The sequence below is a fragment of the Candoia aspera genome, chromosome 15 (assembly GCF_035149785.1).
Source record: "Candoia aspera isolate rCanAsp1 chromosome 15, rCanAsp1.hap2, whole genome shotgun sequence".
Classification (NCBI taxonomy): domain Eukaryota; kingdom Metazoa; phylum Chordata; class Lepidosauria; order Squamata; family Boidae; genus Candoia; species Candoia aspera.
Window position 1 is genome coordinate 14,703,921 of NC_086167.1, and position 17,389 is coordinate 14,721,309.

Consider the following 17,389-nt stretch of genomic DNA (forward strand, 5'->3'; position numbering starts at 1 on the left):
CCTATAAGCATACAAAAATAGCTTTCTCTTATACAGGTGTCCCAGTTTAGCAAGTAAGATCTTACTTTAGCAAGTAAGAAACTTAATGAGCGTATCTTAACATTATTGGCCTTTCAGCTCCTAGTTATTGTACCAAAAACATGTTTAGACGATAGCTGGATTCTCAAGTAATGCTAAGCCATGGCTTCGGTAACGATTTATTGAAAAACCACTTTTAGCTAGTTTCACCTAATGCCATAAACTGTAAAGCATGATTTACAAATCAGTGTTTATCTCTACATAATGAAGCTCTTGGGTTTTACTTTTCCTGTTGTAGAAACGGAGTCATTGCAGTTTATAAACCATGATTTATTGCTTGGCATATTGGGTGAACCCAGATATGCGGTTCACAAAATCATTGTTTCATCTCTGTTAAATCAGGAGGACTGGAAATTAAGAAATCCCTCTGTGATTTCACATCTATTTGTAATGAAGGTTTCCTAAATCTTGCTCACAAAGAGCAAATCGGATCATGCTTCAGTAGCTATTCCCAGCTTTACTTGTGAGTTAGACACAGAGAGAAATCACAAGTATAGGCTTGTTTTTATCCTCAGAGGAATAGCTGTTTTTCATACATTAAAAATACATTTTATAGAAATTGTAATTTCTTGTAACTCCCTAGAGAAATACTGCAAATCAGTCTGGTTTTATTTAGCCTTTCGAAGAGTAGGATTTCCAAATCGTGAAAGATAATTTGGTTTCAGGCAAGATGTTTCCCATTAAACATTTGGGAACTGGCTAGGCCTGTGCAATCCGATTACATTGAGCCCCAAAGAGAAGAAAGCAGAAGGCTTTGGAAGAGATGCGGAGGGTTCCCTCGCTTTCGGTATTCCAAGAAAAGATCAAAACAGCCAGCAGGGGAAGGGCAGGCGTGCTACCACCTGGATCCCAAATTAAGTGCTGCCCGACTTGGCCTAAAATGGTTTTTCCGGCTTTCAATTTGGCTTTTAAAAGCTCTGTCTCAGAGAACTTACCCTGCAAGGAGTCTCTTCCTTGGATTGATCTGCATTCATTTCCAGCCAATTGCTGCCTCTCGGTTTTATTGAAGCCATGTTCCCTGGTTCTGCAGCCAAACCAATCTTCCTGGGATAATTGATGTACCCTTCTGGTTTCCAATTTCAGATAGGCTATTATCTCTCCCCTGTCCTTCATTTCGGCCCTAAATTTACTCCTGACAAACTCACTCCATCGCTTGCTGCTTTTATTATCGTGAGGGTAATTCAGGAAGCTGAGTCATGAAAGCGGCCTTGGGTTTCCTGTCAGCTAATCCATTCTCCACCACCACCCCAGGCCTTCATCGGCCCCTCGCAGACCCCGATGCCACAAGGAGAACCCTCGTCCCCACCAAAGCACGATTGGAGGCCGCTTTATCTTGGTTTTCCTGGGATTACGGCGTAGAATAAATTTAGGGCTTTAAAATGCAATTCACAGGTTGAGAGAAAGCAAGAGCTCTGGAGCAAAAAAGAGAAAGCCTGATGGTGGGGGTTATGATGGGAGAAAGTCCTAAAGCTTTCTCTTTTAATATGTATTGCCTCCTGTTTTTATCTTTTCAGTAAGTTGTCTGCAATTAATGGAGGAGAGTTTTTAGTGCTATACCTTGACTGTAAGCCAACAGAATCCCACCCCAGCCCACTTTTGCCTGTTGCATAAATATTGGAAGAAAAGTCCAGCTTGCACCAAACTGGGGCAGTTGCCTTCCCACGCTCTAGATTAGTATCTCCTCTTAAGCACCACTGCCACGAAGGTGAAGGGTTCGCTCAGCCACTTCCGACTCTTGTCAGTTCCTGCCCGGTAACCATGGCTTGCTCATAAGCCACCATTGCTGGGTCCACACAATACTCCTCCAAAGCTAAACCGAAACCACCTGAGTGCATGGCGGGGAACCCAGCCCAGCTGCGGTTGACTCAGTGAAGAAAAACTCACCCCTTCCTTGATGGAAAGGTGGCACCGATTTCCGAATTCCCTGCACCAATTTCATTCTCAGGAAGTTTTTAAGAGTTTTTCCCTTTCAGTTGACATTGTCTAAAATGCAACGGGCTTACGCCATTCCTTCATAAATCCAGCTGGGCTATGAAATAATCACACCAAGACTTGTGTCGATCACGTCTGGAGTGTGTGATGCCCAACATCCACCCACCAATGTGTTCTTGGTTCTCTTTCTCTGTGCCCTTTGGTGCAACTGCAGAGCAGCGGTGAGTCAGCTCCCCAAATGGGGAAACTCAGTTGTTTTAAGAGGTTCCCGTTTACGGGGATTTAATCCAGGGAAACTGGCAGGGCCGTTGGGGAGAGGCAAAAAATGGCCACTCACCCTGATGAGAAAGGTTAAACTGGCTTAGGCACTTGGGAAGCATTGGGGGGCACAGGCACGCCTCCTCTGGAACGCTCATCTCCTGGGTCCTTCGATGCCCACAGCTGTATGGCCCAGCGAGCTGCGGGTGCTGCAACCTGGGCAGTAACTTCCAAAGGTTGCAAGCCCCTGACCCAGGCTGTATGTGTGAAAGGCTTAATTCTGGCCCCGAATGACCCCTCGGCAGCTGCAACCCTTCTTTTTTTCTTCCTGACCTGACGCGTGTGCGGTGACTCCTGACAACTGTGGTTTATCCCCAAACCCACAGCAAAACAAACTGGGGTTTGGGTTCTTCTGGGGAGCCGGCGACCGCTGAGCAGGGACCAATCCAGCTGTTCCCTCCCTCCCAGGCATAGCCGTCTTCTCCAGATGTGTGCAGAAGCCCCCCTCCCATCATCACCCCCATCCAGCCCCGGGACGGAGGGCGTCAGGACCGGTGTCCCGGCCGGGAGTGCGCGCAGCCTTCCCTCCTTCGCCCCCCGCTTTCCCAGGGGCCCCGGGCCCGCGCGGGCTCCGGGCGGGGGTCGGTCGAGCGCGGCTGCAGTTCGCGCGGCGGCCGGCAGGGGCCGCGGGAGGGCCGCCGCTGCCCCGGCGCAGCTGGAGCGACCCAGCTGCGCTCGCGGCGGCGGCGGCGGCGGCGGCGGCGCGGGAATGAGCGCAAAGCAGGAGGAAGTGGGAGCCGCCGCGGCCGTCCGGCAGGAGCTGTCAAACCGGTCGCCGCCGCCGCCGCAGCACGGCCGGCGGGGGCGCAGGGGGCGGCGGCGGCGGCGCTGAGAGGGGCGCACGGCCGGCGCTGCCCGGCCCGCTGGGCGCGCCCGCGCCTCTTGCATGGAGCCCGCGGGGCGGGCCAGCGCTGCCGGCCGCGGAGCCCGCCGCAGCCCGTGCGCCCCGGCGCGGGAGTCGCGCTAGCCCGCGGGGCGCCCCGGAGGACGCGGGGGCGGCGGGAGGAGCCGCGTGGCCGAGCCCCGCCGGCGGAGCAGGCACGCCGCGCGCCCTGCCCGGGCCAGCTGGAGGCGAGGGCGGCCGCCACCGCTCGCCCGGGGCCGGCGGCGGAGCAGCAGCGGCAGGAGCCGGAGCCGGAGCCGGAGCCGGAGCAGCAGCAGCAGCAGCAGCAGGCGGCGAGCGCGGGGCCTGCCCGCTGGCCGGGGACCCCCGACGAGAGATGCCCGGGCGCGGAGGTGAGTCACGCCGTTCCCGGCCGGGGCTGGGCTGGGCGAGGGAAGGGAAGGGCAGGGGCGCCCCTGCCTTGCCCTGCCCTGCCCTGCCCTGCCCTGCCCTGCCCTGCCCTGCCCTGCCCTGCCCGGCGGAGCTGCTGCGGCAGAAGTTTGCGGGCGGCGCGGGCCAGGGCCAGGGCCAGCCGAGGGTCGGGCCGGCGGGGTCGGGCGAGGCTTGGGGGCGCCCGCCGGGGGGGCGGCGGAGGCGCGGGTCCGGGGCTGCGGGTCCGGCCCTCCCGGCGGGGCCCCGGCCGTGCTGCTGCGCCGGACCGACCCCACCGCGCCGCTGCGAAGAGTTGAGCCGGGTCGGGGCGCGCAACTCCCCCCCCCCATTGGAGTGTCGGGCGGGACGAAACGGGCGCCCCGCTTCGGCCCCCGCGGACGTGCACCTGGCGAGCCCCGGGTCCGGGTTGCGGGCCCCGTCCGCTTGGGGCCGGAGACAGGGCGGGGCGCTGCTGGGCCCCCCGAGGGCCCATCTGGCACCCCTGATCTGGCGCCGCCGCTGGAATTTACAGGTATCCCGGGACGGACCGGGATACCTTGCTCCGGGCAGCCGCTGCAGATGCTTCTCCTGATTTTTGGGGTGGTGGTGGTGGTTGTGCTTATTGGCATGATGATGAATACCAAGGCATCCCCGCTCAGCTGAACAACCTCAGTTTCCTTTGCCAGGAAAAGCGATCGTGGTCTGTGAATGCTTGATCAAGGTGGTTAGGAGAATTGTCAGCCGGATGTGGGGCTGAGATGCGGCTGTTACTATAGACCTGCCCTGCTGGGCACACCAGACTAGGGGAGGGGAGGGGAGGGGAGGGGGCCCTTCTAGCTGGCCTCTATCACCCCCACCCCAGAAGGACTGCTTTCCCTGCTTCTGACTTTTCTTGCCCAGGGTGACAAAAAACCAAAGAGAAAAACCAGAATATGATTTTTCGCCCAAGAGGAAATCTAGGGCGGTTTTGCACAGACAGGCAACACTCATGCAGGGGGAGTTTCTCAGTCTTGGCTTAGCAGATCTAGCTGAAGCCAGCCCTTGGTGCTTAAGTCTGGGTGGCTCAGCACGTGGCCTGAATAAATCCTGTCAGTCATTGTTTAATCATGAGTTCACACAACACGCTGAACCGGAACCAAATCAGCGGTTTGGGGCTTCACATTTCGGTGCAACCAAAGCATTTTATTCCCCCCTTTTTTTTTGGGTTGAGGAATTTAATTAAATAATGCGTGGAAAGACTCTTAAGCTGCTGTTCTACACAAAGGAAGAGGCCAAAGGAAGAAAAATAGATTTGGGAATGTCTTTGCATCTCATTGGTATAGAATTGCGCCTCCAAAATGTCAATTTCCCTTTGCTTTGCAAACTACGGGGGTCCCTCCCCCGCTGGCTTCCTCCTCCTTAACCTTTTGGTGAGAAGAGCAAGAAAATTATCAATCCACAGCTCGACTGGCATGGCTTGTTTATTTTTTTAGGCACCGTCTGCTTCTCTTAGTAGTAAGACAAAAGCAGCTCACCGTTGCTTCCTTCTGCCATGTTTTATGGCTTTCCAGTCTGGTCTACGCATCAGGGATTTCCCAGTGGTGCCCCATCCAAGGACTCACCCGGTCTGACCAGGCCTGGTTTTTGAGCTCAGCCAGGGTCAATCAACTCAAGTTCCTGAAGGAGAGAAAGGAATGATTCAGGTGGGGGTGGGTGGGACAAAACTCACATGAATTCCACAGCCACTCAACTCATTCTGGAATCCACCATTTTATCTTACCCAAGATTGCTGCGTTGAGTTCTGTATCTGATATTTTCTACTTGTTATTCATTTATATTAATGTGTATTCTTCCGAACTAGCTCGGAAGAGAATATATTGCCAGCTGCTTTGAGGGTAAAGGGAATAAACTGCAGTGTTGGTTTCTGAGCAGAGAGGCCACTGTAAAGACCCACAAAGACTGAAACCCAGATAGGAAATTCTGGCAGGGCAATGCAACCAATTCATTATAAGAACTGTAGCTCCCTAGCACTTTAATTAAAAAAAACAAACCTAGGGAGCTGTAAAACATCAGAGGGAAGAAAGTAGCTGTTGCTAAAATGTGGGGAGGGAAGAATTGAAACAAGCAATTAACTTTTTTCACCTTCTCAAAGACCCATCAAAACCCAGTAGCTTGTTTTGTTTGTTAATCATATTTAAAACCTCATAACCAACTTTTTAATTAAATGCCCAGCGGATGCTGGCTTTAATGAACATAGCTGTGCGCAGCTGTCTTGGGGACTGCAAAAAAAAAAATTTTTTTTAAGTCTTGCATTCTCCCCTTAATGGTCCTTGGTTGCTTCTAGAGCCATTTGGAATGGCTTTTGGAAACAGCTGTTTGTTATTTTAAAAAAAGAAGGTAATGATTTTTCTCTACCTGTATCGGAGAATTAAAAATTGAATTGTCAATTGTTCTCCCTGGTAAAGAACAAACCAAGACAGGTGCTGAGCTGAAGCTGTATCTACAGGTATCACCATGGTTTATTACTCAAAGGTTTGGCAATTGGGCCATGGTGGTTTAAATGCTGACATTCATCTGCGCATAAATTAAACAGCCTTGTGATGAGGTGGTTAACATTTGTTTAGAAGCCATCTATTTTCTTTTAGCTTTGGGCAATGCAGATAATGTTTCAGAGGGAGCATTTTTAATTTGTAGTGAGATGTAATGATCCCTTCCAAGCGCCTGTACATTCTTTCCAATCTTCTCATACTGGGAACATATTTCTGTTGCCCCCTCTTTTATTTTGATTTATGCCTCATCTTTCTGCCTCTTGAGTAGTCAAGCCAACTAGTTGACTTCGACCATTCCCATTTACTTCTAGACTCCTTTAATCCTTAAATAAATTACTCATTGAGTTGAGTGGATGCTTCCTGGGAAGGGTTGCTGTTTAAGACTGCAGACTTTAATTCGTTTAAAAGGTGTCCTTCCAGGCAACTTTGAAAAATAACAAATGATTCATTGTAATCTCAAAGGGAAAAAAAAACTGATGATGATAAAGAGTATCTTAGAAGAGGTATCTCCATTTAGGGCAAGGAATGCCTCTTCAAAGATGGCAGCCCTTTTGACTCACATCTCTGCAGAATCATCTCATGGCAGAGTCAGCCTGTTTTTCCCCCTTGTTAGCAAGGTTCAAATAGATTCCAAACCTGTGTGGATTTCATTGATTAGAACTAAGTTTGCACAACTGAGATTTCGTGAGCTGAGAAGCAGCCTGGCCGTTTTTTCCAAGAATCAATTCCTGGTTTCTTCTTTTGAAGGCAAACACGTGCTTTGTTTCTGCCTCTGGGGTTGCTAAATCATTTAATGGCATTGAGTTGTGCAGACTTTCAGGAGCTTGATGGGAAGGCAAAGACAAGATGGAAATACTGGGATGTTTAGAGCCCTTGGTAGAAACATGGTAGAATCCCCCTTTCCTGGTATTTTTTTTCCCAGTTTCTATCACCCCCCCATCTCCCCCGGACACTGGGCAGTTTACAAGAAAATTAACTATTTAAAAGCATCAATGTATAAAATTACAAAGTAAGCAACCAAGTTACTAAAATAATAAATATAAATATATAAATTTTGAATTTCACAGGAATCCTTGGCTTTCTGATCCAGACTGTCTGGGCTGTAGGTTTTCCATAACACCATGAACAAGTCCATTAGAATGAAACAGTATGGGTGGATTCATGTAACAAATAAGCCATCATGGTTTGTTGGCTTGTTCTGACTTTGTGTTCTGTGAATCCTGTCGTTCTGCCTCATCCAAGGTTTAACCCACCATGTTTTGTGATGTGTGAACCCAGCCTGTGTTAGATCAGCTTTCCCCAGCTTACTGCCCTCTGAGTGGGTTAGCCATCACCTCCCATAATCCCAGACATGGTGACCATCTGAAAGGCACCAATTTGGGGAGGTTAGATGAGATCATGCTACGACTATCTCCTCCTTGCCTTTTGGGGAGAAGAGCCTCTGGTCTTCCAATTCCAAAATGGAGGCTCTTGAACTTAGGCACTTTGGAACAACCGTTTCTCACTCGCTCACGCCATTTTGGATTTCATGTCACGTTCTGCTTCTCCCAGCCTGTTTCCATGTGTTCACCAAGGCTGTGCAGCTCACAGCCCAAACGTTTACTGTCATTTGGGGGACCATCTGGTCTGTGGGAGTTCTTCTTCGTTTCCTAATTTTAGGCTGATGGGAGGGTGAAGGGGAGATAGTGGTGCTGGAGAGAATCGATAGATGAAGGCATTCTCCTCCAGAGTTGTAGTGAGTGTGCTGCAGCAGGCACCACACAGGCCAGGAAGTAAGACTTTGACCATTTTTGTGACCCAGCATGAAAGACTCTAAACATCCCAAGATTTGGAGTTCCAACCAATGCTAAGTCTTGAGTTAGGTGCTATCCAGTTGAACCTGGCTCCTAGGGACTCAATGGGCAAATGTCCTCCGTCCCATCCTATTCCTGGTGGGAATCTACAGTGCTCCCAGGGACATTCCAGTGATATTCCTGAAACCATCCATCCTTCTCATCCTTGTCTTCTGTGTCTTTCAACCTTGCCAAGGAGATAAGTTTTTTGTACTCCATCCCATACCCAAGGCAGGTGAGGTTCTGTTTGTTCCAGGACTCGTTGATTAATCCATCCTTCTTGCAGTCCATGGGTCCTGTATTCCTAGTAACCATCTCCAGATTGGCCCTCCGAAGATGTCTGTCATCTTTCTCTCATTCTTAATGTTTCTCAACCCTACATCAACAGCTATTCCTACATCCTTCCTGTAAGGCTCTTCTCAAAATCCTCTTCTTGTCCCCACATTGAATTGGTTTAAATATTTATGTATTCCGACTTCTGCTCTTTCTAATCCCAAGGGTCTAGTTCCTGCATCTTTCCGTCCTCCAAGGCGCCGACCCGATCGTTAGAGAGGCTGAAGCATCTGCCCAGGGTAGCAGAAGAGGAGAAAGCAATATGAATCCCCTGTTTTGTTCCATCTTGGTTTGGTGGGCTGTCCTTGGTTGTGGCCAGAAACCAGAATTGTAGTGTTTCTGCTGTTAAAAAGTTGGCTTCTACACATGCAGTGTCAAAGCTGCCATCTGGTTTTTTATCTTGCGTTGCAAAGCTATCTTAGCCATCCACATCTGGCCATTCTTCTTCAACCTACAAGTTCTTAAATCATATAGACCCCTCCTTTCTACATCAGAAGAAAGCTCTCGCCCTGATATCTGTTCGCATCTTTTTAGATGCTCAAGGCGTCTCGCTTTTCTTGCCTTGAGGGCAGCAGAGACATTTCTGCAGGTAAAATTAACTGTCAAGATTGCCTTCTGGTTTGCTTCCTGCTGTGGATCCAGAGAACCACATGAGTTTAAATTTTCAAAGGGAGAACAGCTGTCTGTTCTTTTATCCTTCTGGCCTTGAGAGCTACTAAAACTCCCCCCTTTTTTTTTGCAGCTACAAAATGTAAACTAATTTGTGTAAATGCCTTACATTCTGTCTTAAAAAAACATTAATGCAGATTTTAATTGCCCTAGTGGATGGATGGATGGATGGATGGATGGATGGATGGATGGATGGATGGAAGGAAGGAAGGAAGGAAGGAAGGAAGGGGAATGACTTCTTCCTGGGCCAATGAGGAATGCTGATTAGCTCAAAAACTTGCTCCCCCTGTATCATTGACTCAGTGCATGTAGTAACAAGCTGTTATTTTGGACTTTCCCCCCCTTAAAGCTTATCCAAACAGTCAGTAAAATTAATGAGGACGGCCCAAATGGATTTAGACAGAGTCTGAACACCACTGCCACCCAGCATTTTTCAAACCAATTGGTGGGCAATCTGTAGCACTGCAACGTTGCAGGTGGACTTTTCCCATCTGCCACTGGATTCTGGCTAAAGAAAGGATCTCTGAGTTTTCAAGGTTTCCAGAAATATTCCAAAAGGTTTTCCTAAAATGCAATCCATGACCAGGAGGGAAAGATTGGGTTGTGATTTCCTAAAAGGTGCAGATGGTGTGTGTGTGTGTCTCCTTCCTTTAGCAAAGAGCTGCAGTTGGTAACTAGGATTAAAAAAAAAAGTGTGGGCAAACCCTTTAAAGGTGCCCTCAGGAATTCTTTAGTTGTAATAGATGTTGTTTTCTTTTTCTCTTTAAATAATGGGGCGCATCCACTGGTAGGAAGGAGCAAAGCTTAGAAAGGGGGGGTGAGGGATGGGATGAGGAAGGTAGAGCCGTTGTTATTCAAAGAGAGTTTTTACTCTCTTGTAGCATCATTTCAGACGTTCAGAAATCTGGGGGTCGAATAATAACCCCCAAAGCAGAGGGGGTTCTTTATCTTTGTGTTCTTTATCTTTATACCTGAAGCCTTTCTTTCAATCTTGGAGCAAGTTTCAAATAACTCCTTCCTTCTGTGCCCCCCCCCCCCGACATTCTTTCTGTTTTTAAAAAAGACCATTCAGTTATTGCTTTTTTCCTTTGCGTGTCTAACTTGAGTAATGCAATTATCTTCAGGAAAGAGTTTTGCTGAGGCCAGATCCCGTTCCGTTCTCTGCCGAAAAGCACTATAAAGCCACTAATATTTTCTCTTTCTTGTAAACTACTGACTATATTCTCTTACCAGCACATGACCTGTTTTTCCCCCCTCCAAACTGTATTATGCTGTATACCTGCTGTTTTGTTCCAGGGCTCTGGCAGAGCTTGCCTATTGTTTACTCTTAAGTTCCCAGTAATTATTTTGTACAAGAAACAATACTGCAAAACTGTTCTTTGAAAAAAGCAAAACAAAAAACAGCCATTGGGGAGGTGGAGGTGGGGGTGGGGGTGGGGGGGACAGCCTGCTCTGTATAGCTGGAAGTGGCAAATGACTAGGACGGATTTATTTTGTTCCTGTTACTGGGCAAATTTAACATTCTGGGATTGCCATCATCCCAATATTTTGGACTCCTTATAAAACTCAATGGACAACCTGTGTCTTGGATTAAGCCATCCCCATCTACCTGACCAGCAAAACTCAGAAGGTTAATGGGCTTGAGATGATAAGCCGTGGCTCGGCTAGGGGTTTGCGTGGGTGCGTGGCTTAATGGGTTGTGTGAAACTCTCCTGTTCCCTTAATGGAGGATTTGGTGTCTTGGGGGAACCCAAGAAACTGGTTCCTTCAGTGACCTGGGGTGCAATGGGAATGTGTCGCAAAGACAAAACCACCTTGTGCAACTGTTTTCTGTTTTCATGGCTCCTGCCCTTACGTAGACGCATGTTGCCCCCTGTTAAATGGGGCGGCTGCAAAAAGATGCATTTTCAGATCCCTCCCGAGGACAGGGGTCTTGGGGATGCTTTCTCCAAGCAGAGCGCAAAGGATCCAGTCCGGGCCCTGAGGCACGCACGCTTGGTTTGGTGAGGCATGTGTTTGGACAGCTGTGTTCAGAAAAGGCGGTGACGTCAAGAGAAAAAGAACAGACAGCCCCCACCCCACCCCACCCCACCCCACCCCACCCCCTGGGCATGTCCTGTGGCTGACATTGGAGGCAGCCCAGGAGAAGGATACCACCACGTTGCACGTCCTGTGAATGTTTCCAGGGCTTGGGGTAGAAGATTTGCATCCCCATGGATGCTTTTTCACATCTGTTTCAGAGGCGAGGCACCACCTCTGACCAGAGTCAGCAAAAAGCAGCTCGTCAGCTAAATCGCGATGGTGGTGGACCTTCAGAGGCTGGACCGTTCATTTAACAGAAGTCTGGTGGTGGTGGTTTTTCTTTTATAATATAAATCTTGCTAGAGTTAGAACGATGCAAGCTGGTTGCAAAGAGGGAGTGCCCATCGTAGAAGGGCCTGCAAGAAATTCTACCTCCATTCACCCAACAGAGGTAGCAGAAGCAATTAGGATCAATTGGGCACCGTTGACAACCCTTTAACCTGGTCGCAAAACCAAGTCGTTGGGGTTTGGGGTGCAGATTTCTGAACAGTGTGCAGGAAAATGCATCTCTCTCTTCTCCATGTAGAATTTCTACCAAGTTTACTTGCTCTCATCTTTATTTTTAGGCTGAGTTAGCTTTCCTCTTACAAGGAAAATACTTGGCTTCTTGGCTCTTTTGTGCTCTAAATTGGTCCTAGAAAGGAAAGTGGGGAGCTTGGCGATTTCAGCCTAGATCTCATTGGAAAAAAGTAGAATTTTCCTCGGAAGGAAGCTTGATTTGCAATGGTATGGCTGAGCCCAGTTTTCCTTCTCCTCTCCCCTCCCCTGTCATTCAGCCTGGTTCAGCTCTAGGTCATTATTGCTTTTTCACCGTGCGGTGTATAATTCACTATGGGTAATGGAAGACCTTTTGCACGGCTGTGTCAAACCCCCAAATCAGCCTGCAGCCATGTGGCCTTTCAAACAGGTGAGTAATCTTTGCAAAATCTGCCAGTGAGTCACAGGCGTGTCTGAGGGCTTAGGCTGGAGCTGTCAAGCAGAGACATTTTCTGGTGCTACTGTATTGCCTTGGCGTCAGGTCAGACTTGCAAGGCCGTTAGAAAAGGTGCTGAAAAGTTTCTTCATCTTGGCCCCGACCAACCCAAGAAGCTGATCACCTCTGAGCCAGCAATTCCTAACCTCTGGGTCCCCTGAGCTTTTGTTTTGTGGAAAAATGCATTATTTCTCTAATTAGTTTTTCCTGCAGGCTCGATATATAGACCAGTGTTTTTCAAACTTGGCAACTCTAAGATGGGTGGACTTCAACTCCCAGAATTCTGGGAGTTGAAGCCCACCCATCTTAAAGTTGCCAAGTTTGAAAAACACTGGCATACTCTTTGGAGAGGCTGCCTGCTGCATCTCTGTATGATTTATTGTTCAGGTGTTGTCCCGGCCTGGTCATTCAGCCCTACCTGGTGGAGAAGCCCCAAGTTTACCTGCCCTTGGCAAAGGCCATATTTCTAATCCTTACAATGACAATAACATTTTCCGCTGTCAAATAGAAACAGGGCTACCCTGTCAGTGCGGGAAAAGGGAACCTCATCATGGGAAAAATTTCAAGAGAGAGAGAGAAATCTTGTCTTGGGTATCTTGGCCCGTGCAGTAACGTTTCAAAAATTTAAAAAATAAGGCATACTACTAAACAGGAAGATTTGAAAACAGAACAATGGGATCTTTCTCCTAGATCTTGAAGGGCCTCTCTCTCCAAAGATCGCTACTGGACTCTTCCTGAGGGCAGGGCGGTTCTGCAAAGCTAGTTTGGGGTTCAAAGTGCAGCGTGTCCCCAGGATTTGACTGATGGAGCCTGGATGGATTTCCCCAAACAGAGGCCCGCCAGCCATGGTGGGATTGAACCCCTCAAGATTTCCAGATTGTACTTGTTGAAAGAGAAAATACAATATGCTTAGCATTTTTTCTCCTTGTATGGTGTGCCTTGATACAGTTTGTGTGTATCTATCTATCTATCTATCTATCTATCTATCTATCTATCTATCTAAAATGTATCCTTATTTTGGAAAGAACTGACACATTGTTTCTCCATGGGTGAGTTACTTAATGCCACTTTTTTTGGTTTAATTTCTTTTCCATCCCTCCCTTTGTATAAATAGACCCAACTTGGTGTTTATCATAGACGAAACAGAAATGAAATCCAATATTTTCTATCTGCTGGCTATCGCTCAGGCTGTCAGCTGGCTGTAGATGTCTCTTTAATGATGATAATAAATACCTTGCCCCCTGCTCCTCTTTCGACTGGCGAAAGTAGGGACTTGCGTTTTTTCCCCCTTGTGTCTTTGCGGATGCTGAGATGAGATGAGATGAAATGAGATGAAAGCCTGGGTGCTCAACAGTCCTTGTGATTGTATTCGATCCCTTTTCTGAGATGTTCAGGGCAACACATGCAGTCCTCCCTTGAAATTTATTTTATGTACATACATACATCTTCAGCAAAGGATCGTTACCTTGTCGTGGTGCTGGAGCTTGAGCACCTCAATGATGCCATGAGCTAAACCGTGAAGGGCCACCCAAGACGGGAAGGTCATGACAGAGAGGTCAGACTAAATGCGATCCCTGGGGAAGGTAATGGCAACCCACCCCAGTATTCTTGCCGTGAAAACTAAATGGATCAGTACAACCAGAGATATGTCGGTATACCATCGGAAGATGAGACCCCCAGGTCGGAAGATGGTCAAAATGCTACTGGGGAGGAACAGAGGATGAGCTCAACTAGCCCCAGACGTGATGACGCAGCTAGCTCAAAGCCGAAAGGACGGCTAGCAGCCGACGGTGCTGGTGGTGAACGGCGAATCCGATGTTCTAAGGATCAACACACCATTGGAACCTGGAATGTAAGATCTATGAGCCAGGGCAAATTGGATGTGGTTATTGGTGAGATGTCAAGATTAAAGATAGACATCCTGGGCGTCAGTGAACTGAAATGGACTGGAATGGGCCACTTCACATCAAATGACCACCAGATCTACTACTGTGGACAAGAGGACCACAGAAGAAATGGAGTAGCCTTCATAATTAATAGTAAAGTGGCTAAAGCAGTGCTTGGATACAACCCAAAAAACGACAGAATGATCTCAATTCGAATTCAGGGCAAGCCATCTAACATCACAGTGATCCAAATATACGCCCCAACCACAAATGCTGAAGAAGCTGAAGTAGAGCAGTTCTATGAGGATCTGCAGCACCTACTGGACAACACGCCTAAAAGAGATGTTATTTTCATCACGGGAGACTGGAATGCTAAGGTGGGCAGTCAAATGACACCTCGAATTACAGGTAAGTATGGCCTGGGAGAACAAAATGAAGCAGGACATAGGCTGATAGAATTTTGCCAAGACAATTCGCTCTGCATAACAAACACTCTCTTCCAACAACCTAAGAGACGGCTTTATACATGGACTTCACCAGATGGACAACACCGAAATCAGATTGATTACATCCTTTGCAGCCAAAGGTGGCGGACATCTGTACAGTCGGTAAAAACAAGGCCTGGAGCTGACTGTAGTTCAGATCACGAACTTCTTCTTGCACAATTTAGGATCAGACTCAAGAGATTACGGAAGACCCACAGATCAGCTAGATATGAGCTCACTAATATTCCTAAGGAATATGCAGTGGAGGTGAGGAATCGATTTAAGGGACTGGACTTAGTAGATAGGGTCCCGGAAGAATTATGGACAGAAGTTGGCAGCATTGTTCAGGAGGCGGCAACAAAATACATCCCAAAGGAAGAGAAAACCAAGAAGGCAAAATGGCTGTCTGCTGAGACACTAGAAGTAGCCCAAGAAAGAAGGAAAGCAAAAGGCAACAGTGATAGGGGGAGATATGCCCAATTAAATGCAAAATTCCAGAGGTTAGCCAGAAGAGATAAGGAATTATTTTTAAACAAGCAATGCGCGGAAGTGGAAGATGACAATAGAATAGGAAGGACAAGAGACCTCTTCCAGAAAATTAGAAACATTGGAGGTAAATTCCAGGCAAAAATGGGTATGATCAAAAACAAAGATGGCAAGGACCTAACAGAAGAAGAAGAGATCAAGAAAAGGTGGCAAGAATATACAGAAGACCTGTATAGGAAGGATAACAATATCGGGGATAGCTTTGACAGTGTGGTCGGTGAGCTAGAGCCAGACATCCTGAAGAGTGAGGTTGAGTGGGCCTTAAGAAGCATTGCTAATAACAAGGCAACAGGAGACGACGGCATCCCAGCTGAACTGTTCAAAATCTTGCAAGATGATGCTGTCAAGGTAATGCATGCTATATGCCAGCAAATTTGGAAAACACAAGAATGGCCATCAGACTGGAAAAAATCAACTTATATCCCCATACCAAAAAAGGGAAACACTAAAGAATGTTCAAACTATCGAACAGTGGCACTCATTTCACATGCCAGTAAGGTAATGCTCAAGATCCTGCAAGGTAGACTTCAGCAGTTCATGGAGCGAGAATTGCCAGACGTACAAGCTGGGTTTAGAAAAGGCAGAGGAACTAGAGACCAAATTGCCAATATCCGCTGGATAATGGAAAAAGCCAGGGAGTTTCAGAAAAACATCTATTTCTGTTTTATTGACTATTCTAAAGCCTTTGACTGTGTGGACCATAACAAATTGTGGCAAGTTCTTAGCGGTATGGGGATACCAAGTCATCTTGTCTGCCTCCTGAAGAATCTGTATAATGACCAAGTAGCAACAGTAAGAACAGACCACGGAACAACGGACTGGTTTAAGATTGGGAAAGGAGTACGGCAGGGCTGTATACTCTCACCCTACCTATTCAACTTGTATGCAGAACACATCATGCGACAAGCTGGGCTTGAGGAATCCAAGGCTGGAGTTAAAATTTCTGGAAGAAACATTAACAATCTCAGATATGCAGATGATACCACTTTGATGGCTGAAAGCGAAGAGGAACTGAGGAGCCTTATGATGAAGGTGAAAGAAGAAAGTGCAAAAGCTGGCTTGCAGCTAAACCTCAAAAAAACCAAGATGATGGCAACCAGCTTGATTGATAACTGGCAAATAGAAGGAGAAAATGTAGAAGCAGTGAAAGACTTTGTATTCCTAGGTGCAAAGATTACTGCAGATGCTGACTGCAGTCAGGAAATCAGAAGACGCTTAATCCTTGGGAGAAGAGCAATGACAAATCTCGATAAAATAGTTAAGAGCAGAGACATCACACTGACAACAAAGGCCCGCATAGTTAAAGCAATGGTGTTCCCTGTAGTAACATATGGCTGTGAGAGCTGGACCATAAGGAAGGCTGAGCGAAGGAAGATCGATGCTTTTGAACTGTGGTGTTGGAGGAAAATTCTGAGAGTGCCTTGGACTGCAAGAAGATCCAACCAGTCCATCCTCCAGGAAATAAAGCCAGACTGCTCACTTGAGGGAATGATATTAAAGGCAAAACTTTAATACTTTGGCCACATAATGAGAAGACAGGACACCCTGGAGAAGATGCTGATGCTGGGGAGAGTGGAAGGCAAAAGGAAGAGGGGCCGACCAAGGGCAAGATGGATGGATGATATTCTAGAGGTGACGGACTCGTCCCTGGGGGAGCTGGGGGTGTTGACGACCGACAGGAAGCTCTGGCGTGGGCTGGTCCATGAAGTCACGAAGAGTCGGAAGCGACTAAACGAATAAACAACAAAAAAACATACATACATATTTTTTCATTCCTTCTATCCCCTTGTAAAATGCCTTCCTATTACTCCCTGGAGGTGGTGCTGCTGAAAGTCACCCTCTAAGCTTCATTTCCTCAATTTGAACCTAGATCAGTGTTTCTCAACCTTGGCCACTTTGAGAGGTGTGGACTTCAACATGCTGGCTGGGGAATTCTGGGAGTTGAAGTCCACCCATGCTGGCTGGAGAATTCTGGGAGTTGAAGTCCACCCATGCTGGCTGGAGAATTCTGGGAGTTGAAGTCCACACATCTTAAAGTGGCCAAGGTTGAGAAACACTGTTCTAAACACTTGAATTGCCCCGGAGCAGGTTTTGCCACTTTGCCCCCCAGCCCCCCAAAATGGGTTGGATTACAACACTTATCCCAGGAGAGTGGCACTGATGGGAGTTGTAGTCCAGAGCATTCAAGTTGGGTACCTGTACCCCTGCCATGCATGGATCCAGTCCAGTCAATTTTCAAACCTGGCCCTGTTCGAGAACATTCTTCCTCTTTGTTCCTGGGGTTTAGAGTCTGTAGGAGCTACTGTATTTTTGGTGTGCCTTTTTTTTTAATGTATTTTTAAATGCAGCTTTTCGGTATTGTGCAGCCACCACATGCTGCAGAGAAGTGGTTCTTAAAAATAGCAGCACTGGCTTTGGTCTCTGTAGTGAGTAACACAAGCTGTCTTTAAGAGTCTGTCTTATTTCCAGTTC

At 47.7% G+C, this 17,389-nt stretch overlaps 1 protein-coding gene across 1 annotated transcript in view; it reads left to right on the top strand.

The window, feature by feature from the left end:
• The first annotated feature begins 3,478 nt into the window (after positions 1-3,478).
• PITPNM2 (phosphatidylinositol transfer protein membrane associated 2) overlaps positions 3,479-17,389 on the top strand; it is a 103,321-nt gene continuing 89,410 nt past the window's right edge. Inside the window, 1 exon segment of the mRNA XM_063315847.1 lies at positions 3,479-3,564. The gene's annotated coding sequence lies outside the window, so the exon portion shown is untranslated.